This window comes from Camellia sinensis, chromosome 3 (assembly GCF_055761805.1).
Source record: "Camellia sinensis isolate YWXY chromosome 3, ASM5576180v1, whole genome shotgun sequence".
NCBI classification, from domain to species: Eukaryota; Viridiplantae; Streptophyta; class Magnoliopsida; order Ericales; family Theaceae; genus Camellia; species Camellia sinensis.
The window spans coordinates 84026340-84044648 of NC_138963.1; the positions used below are offsets into that span (position 1 = coordinate 84026340).

An 18309-nucleotide genomic window follows, 5' to 3' on the forward strand; every position below is an offset into this window, starting at 1 on the left:
TAGGTAAACAATCCTAACGCGTCGTACGTGAGTGGAGGAAAGGTTGGTGTGAACGAACAGGCGCACCTGCCGTTTTTAACTAGGGTAAACAATCCTCACACGTCACATACAAGAGGAGGAGAGGTGGTGTGAACACAGAGACACGCCCGTTGTTTTTAACTAAGGTAAACAATCCTCATGCGTCGCACATGAGATGAGGAAATGTGGTATGAACAAACAGGCGCACCTGCTGTTTTTAACTAGGGTAAACAATCCTAACGCGTCGCACCCGAGAGGAGGAAAGATTGGTGCGAACGAATAGGCGCACCTGCCATTTTTAACCGAATGGAAACAATCCTAACGCGTTGCATGTGAGAGAAGGAAAGATTGATCAATGGAAGATCAAATAAATTTTTAGAATTTGGTAAAACGAAACTAACTCCCCCAGGAAGACCTCGGAAAAACATAGTCCATGCAGATAATTCAAATCAAGACACAACGCATAAATGTGAATTGAAAACAAACACGAATTCTACATAGAGACACGTAAGGCCAAAGCAATCAACGCGATATAGTAAAGTGAAAGCCAATTTGCCCATGTGTTGAAACAATGAATACAACGCACCGCGTTTCAATTTGGTTGTAAAATGGATGATGATTTTACTATGGCGTGAATGATTTTATCTGGAACTCCTCTGAATGAATCATACATACAATATCGTTTGTTTACGAAAAAATGGAACGAACTACGATTCAGGCAAAATAATTAAAAGTTCAAACTAATTAAAAGTTTTAAACAAATCAAATCAAATCATAAGTTAAACTATGAGTTAAATAACTAAGTTTACACAATTTAAATCAAGAAACAAATAAATCAAATTATGCATCTACACAATAAAACAAAATATAATAGAATGAACAAAATTCCTCTCTTTTTCTTTCCAAATTCTTCTTTTATAACCACTCATTTTTCTCTTGCCTTATTTTCCTTTGTTCCTTTGTTTTTTTTTTTTTCATTGTTTTTCTTCTTCTCTTTCTTTTCTCTCTTTTTCAACTCTTTTTCTTCATTGTCTTTTTTTTTTTTTTTTGGTTTGCTTCTCTCTCTCTCTTTTTTTTTTTTTTAGATTAAAGCCCCATAATACAAGAAATAAAATAAAGGAAAAAAACTGAACTGAGTTTACGCTAAGAGCTAGCCCGGGCCTTGATGAAGCATGGCCGGGCGCCAAAACAACCGGTTGGGCTTCGATAGTGGCAGGGACAGTTTCTGGCATTCTGCAGGCCAAGCATGTTTTAAACAAACTCAAACCCTTATTTTCTCACACCCTCTCATCCGGAACTCCCTCCCCTCTTTCTCTAACCTCCGTTTCTCTCTAGATTTTCCCTTTTCTTGAATTACCCAACAATCCTCACAAAATTTTCTTTGAAACCCTTTCCCTCCTCTATATTTTGAACCGAACAAAACTTAATTTGGTGAAGTTTGAGCTTTTCCCTTGGTTTTTCTCACATTTGCCCACTTTGCTCACACTTTCCTTCTTTTCCCTTTGATTTTCCACAATTTCTTCACTTTCTCTCTCCTAGGGTTTGAAATTTGAGATTTCCACCTATTTTCACTTATCCGCTTTACTTTTTCTTCAATTTTCTCTAATTTTCTCCATGACTAGTGACGAGGTTCCCATCCCGGACCCTGCCATTGGTATTAGGGCCGTCTTAGGTGCAGATATGGAGGCCAAGGATGCTCATACGTTGCCTCCCCTCGTTGATAGGCCATTTGATGCGGCCACCTACCGACCACGCACACATGCTCGGCCCCTAGGTGGTATTTTGAGATTTGAGGTCCTCATCCCCAAGATAAACGAGGACATCTTGCTGCGAGAGCCCGTGAAGTACTTATCCACCAATGCTTCTACGGTAAGTAACCTTCATTTGTTTTGATACGTTGTTGAATCTCGCAAGTAGACCACTAGTGAATACCATATACACTCCTCATTTACAGGTGATAGCTAGGAGGATTGGCGGCAATAGATCCATATCCGGCCCCCAGTGCTGGTATAAGAGACTGCCCGCAGAGGTCCGCGCACTGGTTGATGCCGCTGGCTTTGGGCCTTTTTGCTTAGGGCTCATACAGATGAGGGCAGAGTCGTTGTTGTATAGGGCCCTAGTAGAGAGATGGTGGGACACTAGGGACTCATTCCACTTCTCATCGATCATGGAGCTGACTCTAACCCCGTACGATTTCTCGATGCTTATTGGCCTGCGAGTCAGGGTTGGCAGCCCGATCCCATGTGATCCTGACATGACGCAGTGGAGAGCCGCACAGCGTCAGCTTCTTGGGGGCGATCTCGGACATCACCAGTCACGGGATGGTGAGATGTAATTGGTTTTATGATAATTTCTCTGAGTCCTAGCCCGCTACTCCAGATGAGGTCACTCAGTATACCCACAGCTTCTTTATGTATCTCCTCAATACTATCTTGTTCACGAACAGGAAAAATACCGTGGGGTTATATCTTCTAGGGGCACTGGTACAACTACCACAGGTGACAGATTACAACTGGGGTGGCGTCGGCCTGGCGACCTTATACTGTTATACGAGCTCTATATCCTGCCGCAAGATAGATTCACTTGGCGGCTACTGGATGGTTTGGAAGGTACACCTCATATTTACTTTTTCTATGCATCTTTACATTCTATTCAATTCTACATTTTCTGCTCATCTTGACTTTGCATTTCCTTTTTATTTGTCTTTTTCTACTTACAACTCTAGGTTTACACATACTTCACCTCTCTAGCTCCGGTCCCAGTGAGGCCGATTGAGTTGTTAGTACCCCGCTTCCAGTACTATAACTCTCGATTTGAGCACTTCCGTTGTGTGAACCGAGACTTCCTCTACTTTCACCGCTTCTTTGACATGATCACGGTGGATCAGGTAAGAAAATACTAGTCTTCACATTTCCATGCTATTGTTTCCATACTACTATTATTCTCACATTGCTAATTTCATATTGCACTGTTCTTCCTATACTGCACTGATTTCTGACATCTGACGTCTGCTTCCACAGGTTGACTGGCATCCTTGGGCGGGCATTCCCTAGGCGTTGAAGAGGACCTATGTCGCTGTATGGCATGCCTCCACCATGCGAATTCTGTTTGAGGGCCTCTTTAGCTGGGCTTACTACCTGGGGAAGTGGTTCATCTGCCAGGCACAAGGCGTCGCTGACCTCGACATTCCATATCCTCTTCCTCCAGTCATGAGGGTAGTTGATAAGCTTCAGAAGGATCCTCAGATCGACCTCTTGATGTTGGGAGAGGATGGTGATCGACATCATGAACCCGATGACTTCACCACCTTCTTACATACTCGAGTGATGGTGCCTCTTACCCTGGGCATGGTTCGCGTTGTTCTAGAGGTTGCTACTGTTGCTGCTGCTAGCGATGCCCCTACTGGAGGTGCCCCTATCGTTGCTTCAATTCCTAGGTCTCCCGTGATTCCCACTGAGATCATGTTCTTTGTAACAATCCCTACCCATAATTAACGTATATTCCATGATTAAGAAGGCTTAATAAGTAATTAAAGTGAAAGTTTGCATTAATTGCCTGTGTATTGCATTATTTGTATTTATATCTATTTATTACAGGAATATCTGTTTGAAATTCTATCGGCATCCAATCACGAAATTGACTTGGTATACTTGTTATTTGGAATTTTTAGAACATTATGGTAGATTCAAATGGATTTCGATTCAGAACGATTAACTTAGATTAATTTGATGCCCACTTGATTAGCCTTAACCAACCTTGATTAGACTAAGCTAATTATACCATTTAAATAGGCCCATTAAGCTGATGACCTCACTTATACATGATTTGGCTGAGATTTTGAGGAAGAACTTAACACGTTAGAGAGAGAAAGGAGAATTTGTAGAAGGCTTGAACATTTGAGCTAGGATTGCACTTGAATTTAACTCTAGGTATGGAAACCACACTCAATTCTTGTAGATAATCTATATAAGAAATGAATTCACTAAGCTATGAGGCCACTTGCATGAATTTAGAAGGTATATGCTAGGATCATCTTGGTTATGGAAGAATTGAGCATGATTGCATACATACATGCATGAATCACTAATTTGAGTTTGAATTTCAAGAAATTCTCTACATGCATGAACCCTCACACATTTATTTGAGAAGTTTTTCATGTTCCTACACTTTTCAACCATTTGGTCAAGTTTTACAAAGAGATTAACGAGTTCCTCTCTTGCATGGTTTCAACTTCATGGTTTAAGCTAGATTTTGGGAATTTGGTTAATGATTTTGAGCAATTGGTTCCAAATTAACTATGTTTCCATGTTTGATAAAGTTTTCCCATGTTTTTGTGCCTAAAACACGAGTTTGGAACCTTTGGAATATTAACTTTGAAGTTCAAACACAGTTCCAAAAATTCCAGAATTTGCACTGTTCGCTCAAGCGAGGAAAGTGTCGCTCGAGTGTGAAAATCGAGCTCCCAGAAGTTTTCCAAAATTTTACAAGTCACTCGAGCGACCAAAGTGGCGCTCGAGCGAGCGAGGACCCTTTTACTCAGTCTTTCGCTCGAGCGACCGTCGAATGGGAATTTCATGCAACCAGTACTTTTGCCAAGTTTGCAGACCGCTCGAGTGACGGAAGCTACGCTCGAGCGACCACCCTTATTTTTGAACCCCCGCTCGAGCGAAGACCCTATTTTCAACAACTTTTGACTAACTCTTTTAAGTGCATATTTGCATCCTCATGCCACTCCAAGTGTTCTTAGGCACCATTTGAACTCGCATAGTTATGAAATAAGCTAGCAACACATAAAGAGAATTAAATTAAAATGAAATGGTACTTCAATTATGCTTTTGTTATGTGTTTTGTTTAGATGGACGTCTGAGGCTTAGTGACAACACAAACCATTGTAAGTAATAACTCTATAAAGTTATGTTTGACTTTAATTATTTTCTGATGATATGAAATGATCAGTTTTCTGAAATGTTATGTTTTATATGAATAAATGATTGTCCAAGTTTTTGAAATGTGTTCATGGCATCCTTAGCATCATATAATATGTGTCCCTTTTATGGGTCATTGGAGTGCCTTTATGGCCGTCCTTTTATAGGTCATCGGAATGCCTTTATGGCCGTCCCAATTATGGGTCATCGGAAATGTCTCTATACACAAGAGTCATTGGAATACCTTTTGGCCGTCCCTTTATGGGTCATCGGAATGCCTTCATGGAAGTCCCTTTGTAGGTCATAAAAAACGTCTCGGTGCACATGAGTCATCGGAATGCCCTTTACGGTCGTCCCTTTATAGGTCATCAGATTTCTTAACGCTAATGGATGTGCTATGTACTATAATGAGAAATATAAGAACTTTGAATACGAATGCAACTACGTATATGAATCTGTTTCTGCTTTGACGACTGAACATGTATATGAATCTATTTTTTGATTTGAAATCTGAATATGCATAAGACTTTATTTCTGATAAAAACCTATTTTTGATATAAACTCTGATTTCTAACTCTGTGATGGACATCATTCATTAAAACCCTTTAGTTTGTTGTTAATCACTGGGCACCAGCTCACTATTTGTTATTATGTATGTAGGTACGCAGGCTCGTGACCAGGCCCAGAGTTGATGGCCTAAGATTCTGTTTTGTCAGCCAGCCATTGTGCCTCCAAGGAGTTTCCCTTTTGTGAGCAAGTCAAGTCTAAGAGGTATATGTTTAAGACCTTGTCTTCTTTGAAGTATGAACAAGTTTTCAGTTATGTGTATATTGGGCTAAGTCCCTTTTGGCTACTTTTGTATTGGATATGGCGTAAGACCTGTATTATGACATCATGTATATTTGTAAAACGTTTACATTTTTTATCCCATATATGTCTACACAGCTCTATGGACTATGTATATTTCGTATATTTGCGGTCGATGTGCTGCATTTTAAACCGATCTGGTAGCGTCACGGCTGAGTCAGTGTACCCATCCTCAATATCTGGAATGGACTTCACACCCTGAAATTTCTTGAACAGCTTTTCAAGCTTGCTCACTTTCAACACTGTGGGGTCCACCTCAAACTCAAAGGGAGAATCCGGTAGGTTGGTAGGTGTTTTGGATAGCTGGGGTAGGATTGGGGGCAAAGTCGGCCCTGTCGGAACGTCCGTATCTTCCTGGACATTTGGTGTCTCCCCGGGTATTGGAGCTCTTGGTAGGGGAGGAACTTGGTGTGAAGTAGATGCTCCGGTTTGCTGCTGTAACCTGGCGATTAACTCTGCTTGTTGGGCCATGACCTCGGCCTATTGTTTGGCAAATTCTGCTTAACGGGCAACGTCTTGCTGCATAGTCCTCATACTTTCCTGGAGCTGACGCATCATCTCCTTTATTCCTGCCATGTTATGTTGATCTAGCTTAATAACTGGTATATCTATCCCTGCAATGGAAACTGAGACCTCAGCCTGACTGTTCACTGGTGGGGTAGACCACTGATCTGACGACTGCTGTACTGATACACTACGCCTTTTTGACCTCCGTCTGGTAACCGGGGGTAAAGAAAGGAACACTGCTTGTCCGTCTATCAGATCCCTAGATCGATTAAGTCTATGACCTCTAACCCAGAGTGCTCGGGGGATATCTGCCTGGTCAGAATCAATGGTGCTAAACTACCTTGCAAAAAGATAAATAAAGCAATAATAAGGAAACAATGAATAGAAAAACGGACAGCACAACAGCTTAAATAAAGACAACACACAGTTGGCAAACACAAGCTGAATGAACCATTCTCAACTACTGATCACTGTTCTCAAAATCACTGGCTCAAATCTGAATCTGATACCCACAGATATAACTGATTCTCAAAACACTGATGCCTGCAGGCCTGATACCCAGACTTGCAAACTGATACGTGCATTCCCTGTAGAGGCACACTCTAAAAGCACATAGCAAGCAAATAAGAGCCAAAACATTCCTATGTTGGGGTAGGGTTTCCCTGTCCTATTTTGTCAGGAGCTAGGGTTTCACTATGCACACAGCAGTTTCAAAACAACCTATAATCGGGTAAGCAACCTGTCCTAGTTTGGAATAGTCACTATGGATTCCGATATGCACTAGGTCGAATGGTCAAAAAAGGGTGCCCCGGTAAACTCGGGGTTTGTGTTCCAGTCGTGGCAGAGCCCGCAACCGGTCAGTCTCATGGCACGCTTTTCAAAGCAAGCCTCCGGCAAACCGTTCAAGAATAGCATACGGCAAACACGATGTCCTAGGCGCACCAATGCAAAGGCAATGTAAAGAAACACATAAATGTAGTCAAAACAAGATATCATGAGTTCGAGTCAAGCTCTCTAAGTCCCCATCAGAGTCGCCAGAAACTGTAGACATGGCCGAATGTCCCGGGGGGGGGGATCCTGTTTTGTTCATTTGGGCTTACTACAGTTCGAACTCGAATGTCATGGTTCTTAATCTGATCTCGCAAAGTGCAATGCAAGACTGATAAACCACCAAAGAGTCTAAATCCGGCAAATCGTTTTGGAAAACTAATTTTAAGAAAGAAGTGCCAAACATAGACTGTTTTGCTAGATACAGAGTTGCCACCTAAATATTTTATTTTTAAGGAATTTAGGAAACCCTGACTCGTTGCCTAAGGCCACGTGTCCGTCTTCACCAAAGTTGCCTCGGCTTGGGAACCTAGAAACAAGAGGGGAAGGTCATGCAATGAGCACCCCCTCTCGCCCGATCGAAGATCGGCTTGTACTAAACATGATATTTTGTTTTGAAAATATATGCGTTCTTATTCCGGTTATTAGCCTAAAATTACTATGTGATGCGCACAACACACAAGAATAGACCGGATCGCCTAAATTGGAACAAAACATTTCATGTTTGTTTATTTGAAAATGGATTGATGGTGCTACTCACAAGTAGGCTAAAACGTGGATTTGCCACCCTTGGGTGGGCTTAGAAAACATGATTTTTGCGACCCCGCAGAATGGGCTTAAAACTCGCATTCAATGAATTATTCCAATTCAGGTAGTCCAACCTTCACCCACAAGCATTCAGGCAGTTATATCACATAAGCAAATAGCCTCATGGCAAGCATGCTATCATGGCAACACTTACACACATGCGGTATGCTAAAGCGTAAACGCTTACCTAGTACTCTGAGCCAAAACAATAACTAGTTAGTAATCAAATGCATGATCCTAGTTCATGTTAAGATGGCTAATGCAACACATGCAAAAATGCAACTAGAATAGGCTCGGCCAATCTAAGAATGGCATGTGAAATGCGACAACTCGATACACGTATTCAAGTTGGAATTGAAATATTATACAGTTAGTATGATGCGCCGAGCCCGGTGCATGCAATACAGATGAATGATGCAAACATGCGAGCATAAGGATGCTAATTGAAACATGACCTAAAACTAACCATTGAAAGCAGGTAAGTAAAATGGAGAAAGACGTGGGGTTGGAAAACATTCACACACTCATGCATACTTATTACAAAATTCGCCCTCTCGGCGGAGGGTCCGAATAAATAATACAAACCGAATAATTAATCAACTACCCTAGCTAATTAAATATTACAAAACCCTTTACTAATTTAAACAAATTAACTAAGCTATGAAACTAAAGAGGCCACCGTAGCTCCGCCTCGAAATGATTGAATAATGCTTGCTCGATCGCCTCTCTCGGAAACCCGTTGCCGTGCCACATGTTGCCTCTGTTTGCACTGTTTTACACCTCTGAAAACTGCATAAGTCCCAAGGATGCTTCCGAACCACTCCCTGAGCACTGTTGGATGTCACCGGCCAAAATATAGGAACATCAGCCATGTGGAATTGGTCATCGACCATTTGTGAGGATCTCGGCCAACAATGTTTAGTTGATCGGCACTAAAGATGGCCGGCCGGCCATATCTTCCTGCAGAATGCTGTTTTGCTGCAACAGAGGACAAACAAAGCATGGCAATGCATTTTCAAGGCAATGTGTGCACAACCACCCTTCCTATCATGTCATGAACTCAAGGGAGTATGGTTCTTGACCCTCGGACCATCAATCGCGCATTTCAATGCATGATGGCCAAAGGAGCCAAGTGTGCAAATCAATGTGGAATGAATGCAACAAAAACATATGAATGCCTAGAACTCTATCATGCTTGATCAAGAGCATCGACGACCGAGGATTGAGGCACGTTTCGTCATTTCAAGTACGAACGTTCCTTGTGTTTGGTTTGACACCCCAAACCAAACACAATGCAATGCATGCAACCAAGTACAATGCAACATGGAAATGCAAGGCAATGTAACATGAACATGACAAATGCAATGCAATGCAACCTAACATGTAAACAACATGATATACAATAAATATGCAATACGACTATGCAACCTAGGTATGCAAACATACAATGTGATAGGCATGCAACAATGATACCAACAATAAGTATGCAACAACATGCAATGCGATAAGCATACAACAATACACAAACCACATGATCCATGGACTTATACTGAAAATGGATAGGCCTCAGCCATACCAAAACAGTGGCCAAAGTGCCAAGAAATGATGGAATGAGACGCACAATAAGCATGCGAATGTAATGGCCTATCACCTAGGCGTAAGGATACAACTCTCAAGCATGAGCAAGAAGTGACAAACACGATAATGTGGCAATGAGATGAGCTCTGAAATGATATTAGGAATGACGCCAAATCAAACAAACAACGCTAGCATAGCATGCAACAAAGCTCAAGGCTTAAGGCTAGCAAAGTGGTTTATACTATGGCCATAACAAGTGAGCCCCAAAGGACCAAGGTGACTTAAAACAGTCCCAAGGCAGACCAAGACAAGGCTAGAACATGCATAGAATGAGGCCAAAACATGCTAGAAAGGTGAGCACAAAACATGAAGCATGTAAGGCTACAAAGGGGTGTTACACTGCACCTATTACAACCAAGCATGGCATGACTTAAACAATGAAAAACAAAGTTACATTATGTTAAAATAAGCCCGAAAACCCACTGAGATGGCATCTTAAAGACCTAAATATGATAGCATGCACAATGATCCAATCATGAGGCATAAAACACCAACTCTTCAAGGCTTTGAAAGGACGACAAATGCAAGTGTATGGCTACACTACATGGACTGAAATCACATATGGGATGATGCCAAATCATGAAAATGGTCTAAGTAGTGCATGTTAATGGCTTGGACACTCGAAGCTAACAAGCTAGGATGTATGGTAGCTATACAAAGCAATGTATGTATGATCAAAACAACATGAAACAGAGCTTTAGCATGCTGAAATATGACTAAAAGTTCCTTTGAGTTGAGCCAAAGTGTGCAAGCATGATGGTCTAAATGCAAGGTGCGTGTTAAGGCAAATAAGAGGATTGCTAAACAAGTGCATGATGCATGTAAGAGGCTATCAAACCAACTTAGAACAGAGGTATAGCATGACCAAATAACACCAAATACTTGTTGAAATGAAGCAAAAACATGTTAAGCAAACATGCTACCATTACAAGCCATTAACACAAGCAAATGAGACACAAGGAGAGAGGGGTGTCCCTCTCCTATACAAGACTCTAAGACCACCTTTCCACCACTGAAAATCCTCTAGATTTCAGTGGTAGAAAGGTCAAGCCAAAGCAAGAACAAAGGCTAAAAAGGATGACCCAAAATAATGCCAAGAAAGGCCTAAGTGGGGGTAGACAACCCCCAACCCGAAAGAGACCTTAAACAATCATCTTAAGCATATAAAAAAAGAACTTTTTTCAGTTTATAGTTAAGCTTGAAACAATATGAAAATAGGTCTAAAAGCTTAAGCCAAAATAGGGAAACAAAAGGGTAGTTGCTCACCCTTGAAGAACACCTTCAAGAACACAACTCCAGCCACTCCCTTGGATCAAAACCAACCCAAGAACTCTGAAACCAACTTCCTAGTGCCTCAGCAACCAAAGGAAAGTATTCTACTAGGTGCTCTAGTGCAAAAGTATGAACAAAAACACACTTTAGGTCACAAACACACACACAAATATATGGAGAGAGGGAGATATAGATATATATATCTTCTATATCAATTTTGCTGAACCTCTGGAAAGGGAGGGGTGGTTTTCCTCTTATAGGAAATCAAATTCAAAGCTTCTTAGAGAAGCTAGGTTTTGGTTCAAATCCCTCCATACACGTGTATGGAGGGGAGAGTCTGTGCTCACCAGTTGGCACAAATGGCATGCACAATGCTTGAAAAAGGCAAAGAAAAGGCCTCGGCCAGAAAATATAGCCGATCGACCAAAATAAGTGCCGACCGACCAACAAAAGTGCCGACTGGCCAATATTTATGGCCGATGGCAAGCAAACAAGGCCGATGGCATCATGCCATAGCCGATAGGGTGTGGGAATGGCCAACAAGCCACCCCTCTTTCCCCAGAAGTGAAAACACAAGTCCTTGGTCCACAACCAAGCACAAAACAGACCAGTTAAGAGATCTTAAGGCGAGGTGTGCAGCCGAGACCTTTGGGAATTCAAAACGAACACTAGCATGGATGATCATTGAGTGTTCAAACGATGACGTCCAAGTCTTAAGGACGGTAAAAAATGGGGTGTCTACAGTTGCCCCTCTTTGACAGAACTCGAAAGTCATAAGATGACGGGAGTGAATGTCAAAGCCCAGAGACGACCCATTTTCGACAAGGCTGAAGACTTAGACAAACATACCAGATAACAAAGAGATGCGCCCGCAGGCAGGGGCAAGATGCAAATGACGTGCACAACGCCAAGCATAACTTATGATCATGCAAAGAGAGCTATAATGAAGCAAAACATGCAATGATTTAAGCAAGCGAACAAGAATCAAACTACATTTCATGCAGAAAGGATGTAAGAAAATTATGCAATTCTCGTCGCGTCTCGCGCGGAGAATACTAAAAGCGACTACCGAGAAAGCCCGGAGTCTCAAACACAATATTTCTCAACGTATCGCACGCAAGAGAAGGGAGGCAATTCTCAGCGTATCACACGCAAAAGAAGGGAAACAATTCTCAACGTATCATACGCAAGAGAAGAAGACAATTCTCAACGTATCACACGCAAGAGAAGGAAGGCAATTCTCAGCGTATCATACGCAAGAGAAGGGAGGCAATTCTCAGCGTATCACACGCAAAAGAAGGAAGGCAATTCTCAGCGTATCACACGCAAGAGAAGGGAGGCACAACACTCAACAAATCACATCGAGCGCCCCGGGGTGTTTCTAATTGAAACAAAATGAACTCAAAGGATAGGAAGAGTCTTACCTGGAATTCCTCTGAATAAACTGCACATACAGTGTCGTCTGGTTGCACTAACCTCAAATGAACCGTACATACAATATCGTGCCCTGTATAAGAAAGAAACTTGACAGGTACAATATAGTAACAACACGTGTCCAGCGTCACATCAAGATACAATTCCAATACGTATAGCAATGCAAGTTGAAAGACGCGTAGCAACGCGGGTGAAAAGTTCATAATGATGTAAGTGAAAAGTGCATAACAATGCAAGTGATGGTGTGCGCTACAACGCATATGAACAGTGCATAACAATGCAAGTGAACAGTGCATAACAATGCAAGAATGGTGTGTGTGACAACACATGTAGTACATGCATAACAATGCCAGAGATGCACGATTATCATAAACAAGACAAAACATTGTAATGCAACGCATTTAAAGCAGTTTCTGAATCTCGCAAGATACAAAAGGATATGAAAAAGGATACACCTTGCGTGTAGAGAGCATCGCACTCGGAAGGCACTATTCGAGGTCAACACGAAGGCCGATTGAGCTTCAAAGTCTACTTTCTTGCACTATTTTGAGGAATGAAGGTCTCAAACAACCTAATTGACCCAGACAAGGGTGTGGGAGGTGCATCGACCACAAAGGGAGGCCACCGGCCATCCATTGGCCACAAAAGGATCTCATCGGCCAATTATTTGGTCGATCGGCTAACAATTTGGCCGGCCGGCCAAAAATGGCAGTTTCGGGGGCAGTTTTGTCCTTTGGCCACAGATCTTTAAATATGGGGTTCCAAACCCCATATTTTCACTTCTCTAAGCTCAAAAATCCTTCCTCTTTCTCTCTAGGTGATTTTCCTGCCTTCGATGCTCATTTTTCTTTTGTTTTTGAGCCTTTTTCGTTGTTCGATTCGCGAAACCCTTCCCGTTTCGCACACTTTAAACCGAACAAAACTCGGTGAGCACACCCCGAGTTTACTTGGTTTTCGTGCCTTTTCCACACTCCGACCTTTTCTTCCATTTTTTATCCTCTCGGGGTTGACTTTTGGGTTGACCTTTCACATTCTTGCCTGTTTTTCACATTCTTGGCCATTTTCATGCTCCTTTTGAGATGGCAGACGACATTCCACGTGGTGGGACTACCCCGGAGATGGACGTGGACCCCGAGGTCGAGCTCCTACCTCTTCGCATTCGGCCGTTCGATCTGGCGACTTACAGGCCGGCGATACATGTGTTGCCTCCCGATGGCATCCGTCACTTTAGAAGTTATGCGCGGGGCGCGCCACTGGAGCTTTTGTTGCACGAGCCAGAGTCACATCTGTCTTACGGCGCCGCTGAGGTATATTCTTCCTCTGTTTCATTTTCTGCAATGTAGGACATATAACTGCGATAGTCGATTCTGTTCTTTAACTGCTTAACTCAGTCACATTGATACATCACATGTTGTAGTTCACTGTGAGCACATCCGCACCCGATATCTGTTTAAATCTGAACACATGCACACACGCTGCATTCTCAACTAAACAATTCAAACACACTGATACATCATATGCTGTAGTTCACTGTGAGCACACCCACACTCGATATCTATTTAAATCTGAATACATGTACCTGCACTGCATTTTCATCAATTCTGAGCGCATCCAAACACATGCACACACACTACATTTTCAACTGAATAACCCAAACAAACTGTTACATCGTATGCTTAGCCTACCCAATATCTGTGTAAACTCGAACATATGCACCCACACTGCATTTTCCCCAATTCTGAAAGCATTCAAACACTGTACATCTGACACTGCTTCGCATCTGTTTGTCTTTGAACACAGGGAGATTCCCATGTTTTCTGGGGGTATGAGAATATCGTTACTCGAGGATGGTACATGGAGCTACTCGATATGGTTCGCTATATTGTCGACCAGGCCAGCTTTGGGACCTTCTGCATGGGACTCTCACGCCTCACTGCGAGCAGGCCCCTTCTTGCTGCTTTGGTGGAGAGGTGGTGGGACACCACTGACTCTTTCCACCTCTCTGCCATCGGGGAGATGACGATGACTTCCTTTGACTTCTCTATGCTCACAGGCATCGCAGTAGGGGGTGATCCAATCCCCTTTGATACAGATATGGACGAGTGGGACGCCACTCAGCTATACTTGCTTGGCACTCAGCCACTTTTTGCCCGGCCAGGGTTTGTGAGGTACTCATGGTTCGAGGATCACTTCTGGATCTAGGCGCCTACTACTCGAGAGGAGGAGGAGCAGTATGCTTGTGGCTTCATCATGTTCCTGCTGGGGATCACGCTCTTCGCCGACCGGGCGAACACTGTCGCCCTTTACCTACTGAGCGCACTTGTGGACGTGACGCGGATCCGTAGCTACAACTGGAGTGGCGCGGGCTTGGCCACCCTTTACGGATATATGAGCTCATCCTCCCGCCGCAGCGGGCAGTTGCTTGGAGGCTACTGGCAAGCCTAGGAGGCACACGTTCCCTTTTCTGTCTTTTTAATTCTATTTTTCATTATCTGTACATCACACACACTGCGCGCACACAATTTTCTTTACACTGGTTGTACACTGCACACACTGTACAATACACTGCACTCTGCTTTATCTGTATACTACTTTATCTAATAAGCATACTCATATCTGCTCTGTTACATTCTATAGTTGTGGATGTATGCCTACTTTCCTAGGCTCGCCCCAGTGCTAGATGTGGAGACGCCCCCCATGGTTCCGTTTTCCCACCGCTTCGATGTGAGATGCAAGCGGAGGCAACGGGAGTCCTTCATGTTCTTCCGCCGCTACTTTGACACCATCACCGCAGCTGAGGTATGTCAAACATTACAGTTTATTTAAGCTTCACTTTATATTGTACTCTCAATAATAGTATATAACAAACTGTGTATTATTTGCAGATCACTTGGCAGCTTTGGGCCCCGTTGCCTGACGCAGTTCGGGAGCAGTATGCCGGTGTTAGAGAGACTGCCCGGTTCAGGGTCTTGTTAGAGGGACCGGTTTGCCGCACTTGGTACTTTGGGGAGCGCTTCTTGCGGTAGACCTTGGGCGTGCCAGAGCAAACAGTTCCAGTACCTCCTCCTTCCCACATGAGGCACACTGAGAGGTACACCTTAGAGGAGATAATAGACTACACGATTGGCTGGAGCTATGAGCGCTTTAAAGACGAGGGCGATTACGCCGAGTACATCCAGACTTATCTCATGCGGCCTTTGATCGGTGCTCGCCGAGTCGAGAAAGAGAGGCCAGCAGCGCCAGCTGCAGGAGCAGGGGCACTAAGGGCACCTCTGGCCTGAGGCAGGAGTGGGTCCCGGAGAGAGCAGGGAGCTGGATGGCCAGGGCTGCCTACGACAATGACATGCCGATGACAGGGTGGGGAGACTTACCAGATACCCATCGCTCCTCCTCCGGCTGATCATGAGCTTGTCGAAGTCTATGGCTCAACCCCGGTATGTATTACCATACTTTGCATTTTGTACAACCATTTCATTTCATTTCTCTTGATATTCCGCAGAATACTGATGCTTTTAACCCTTTTGCAGGCTTCCGTGGAGTACACTCGCCAGTCTCTGGAATTGACTGCCTCTATGATAGGGATGCTGCAGCGGACCATCGACCTGTTGACCATCTATGGCATCCCGGTAAGTTCTTTCAACAGCAGTCTCAAACTCTGCATAATCTGTTTCATACGTAATCTGATGCATCACACTATCAACACGGCACTTGATACACAGCACTCATGGCATTGATACACTGTAACCCACATACTGCTCACAGCGTTGCTCACGGCATTCATACACTGTACTTACACACTGCATTCTATACTGATACACTGCTCACAGCATTCATACACTGTACTCATACACTGTATTCGGTATTCATACTCTGCTTTGCATAGCATAACTGATGCATTTGCCATTTGTTCTTTTCAGGCCCCATTCCAGATTCTGGTCGCGGGAGGTGCTCTAGCTGGACCATCTGTTCCTACTTGAGGAGGAGGGGGAGCCAGGTGGGGGATGACATTCCATAGCCAGCACAGACATAGGCACGCTCATGCTGAGAGCAGTTCGCGAGAGCCCTCTCTCGATGATTCTGACAAGGAGGCGGCGTCGTCCCAGGGCGAGGCCGAAGACAGCTCAGATTCTGACTATGGAGATGGCGGTGGTGACCCTAGACCCTCGTACAGGAAGAGGACCAGGACTGACTCCTACACTTGTGGCCATCGATATTGATCAAGACATTCTGCTGCTTTTTCTTTTCTTTGCTCTGTTCAGACATTTTTGTTGTTTTCTTCTCTTTTTTTTTTTTTTTTTTTGCTTTACTTTTCTTTTTATTGGTAGTTTGAGCACATTGTATTGCCTCAGGCAGGTTTCACTTTCCTCAAAATTTTGTTCTTTTTGCAAAAGACACGATAGAAATGAAACAACTATTTTGTTCAAAAAGTGTTGCATTTGTACATTCTATGCATCGCATTACATAATAATGTAAATGAGATTGAACTTTTGTTTGAAAATTAAGCACTTGCATTGTAATAATCAGGTAGTGAACTGACTAACGACAAAAACAACTCGATAATCAAAACAAAGAACTAGATAAGCTAACCAAGTGTAAATACAACTCGATAAGCAAAGCAAAGACTTAAAGAATGTGAAATAGAACTCGATAAGCAAATGTACAACAACTCGATAAACAAATCGAAGTAACACAGGCGTGACTTTGCAAAATCATCACCAGAAGGCATTGGAAGTGGTGCCAGTCACAAATTCTCAACATGTTCAATACATAAACAGCTCAGGGAACAAGAAAGAAGGCCATCGGCCAAAGGGCAAGGCCACCGGCCACAAGAAATGGCCATCGGCCAACATTTTTAGCCGATCGGCCAAAAAGGATGGTCGGTCGGCACTATTTTTGGCCGATCGGCCAAAAATGGCAAGCACCTCTAGAATGTTGACACCTGTCTTCCACTCAACACCTTACCTTCTATAAAATCATAGTTTTCCTCATTTCAACATTGATTTGCACCAAATGGAAGAGTTTCTTGCCCAAAATCTCACAACTTGGATTGCCAACTTGGGTGGCTCGGAAAGGCTAAATTTTTGGGGTTTCGGCATAAATGCACTATTCAAGCTGGGTCACACCACGCTGTATTTTCTGTTCCTCCATGCCGCGGCAAGGTTTTGGAATCCGGTAACACGCATCTTTAGTTTTGGCGGTCAAGAGATGTGTCCCACTTTTGAGGATTTCCAAGCTTTAATGGAATCCGAGCGCGATGAGGAAATCTTTCCTCAGTTCCGGTTCGGCCACATCCAAGCCTTAGGATAGATGTGCGGCTTTATTGTACATGATGCTCAGTCATTGATTCATGATGAAGAGTTAGACACTCCGAGCTTGGTTTGTTGGTTTTCTGATGTTGGTGACCGCAGCGACCATCATTGGCAGGGTTATTGACGACATGCGCTCTGCTTATGCATGCTATCTCATTTCTTACTAGCCCCGGGCTCCGACGAGCTTAGCACTCATTTGATTGAGGTCGCTGAGGGTTTGAAAGAGGGCAAAAGTTGCGTCGTCATGACATTGGCCGAGACATTGATGGGCTTAGACGCTTTTCATCGTCAGGAGACGGCTAGGTTTGCAGGGAGTCCACTACTATTGTAGGTAATTTTTCCCACCCCATCTCACATATATTGCTCACATCACTCGGCCCTCAGGCTCGATTTTTCTCTCAAAACCTTCTGCTCACTTTTTCTCTCAACGTGCATCTCTCTATTCTTTATTCTCTTATTTTTCATCCATCCCCAGGTGTGGTTGATGGACAAGTTGAGAGTTGTGGACTCGTGTCCGGCATATTCAACTCGCAGCTATTTCTCCCGACGACGTCTAGTCGATGCTCCGGATAAAGGATGGTGATACAGCTGGATGTGCAATTTGTCCGCGGATCGCATTGCTTGGCATTGCCCTTGGCTCAATTTACCGGCAATGAGCTATAGCATGACTCGTCAGCCCGGGATCTAGTTGATTGGCCTGACAC

General features: G+C 43.4%; 2 long non-coding RNA genes across 2 annotated transcripts; both read left to right on the forward strand.

Moving 5' to 3' along the window:
* Positions 1–1049: 1049 nt before the first annotated feature.
* Positions 1050–3569, forward strand: LOC114262554 (uncharacterized). The gene is made up of 3 exons (XR_003629397.2): positions 1050–2627; positions 2744–2905; positions 3039–3569. It is a non-coding gene; the product is annotated as an uncharacterized LOC114262554 (long non-coding RNA).
* Positions 3570–5598: 2029 nt separating this feature from the next.
* On the forward strand, positions 5599–16723 carry LOC114282366 (uncharacterized). The gene is made up of 5 exons (XR_014364232.1): positions 5599–5714; positions 14934–15095; positions 15182–15730; positions 15824–15922; positions 16214–16723. It is a non-coding gene; the product is annotated as an uncharacterized LOC114282366 (long non-coding RNA).
* The last annotated feature ends 1586 nt before the right edge of the window (positions 16724–18309 follow it).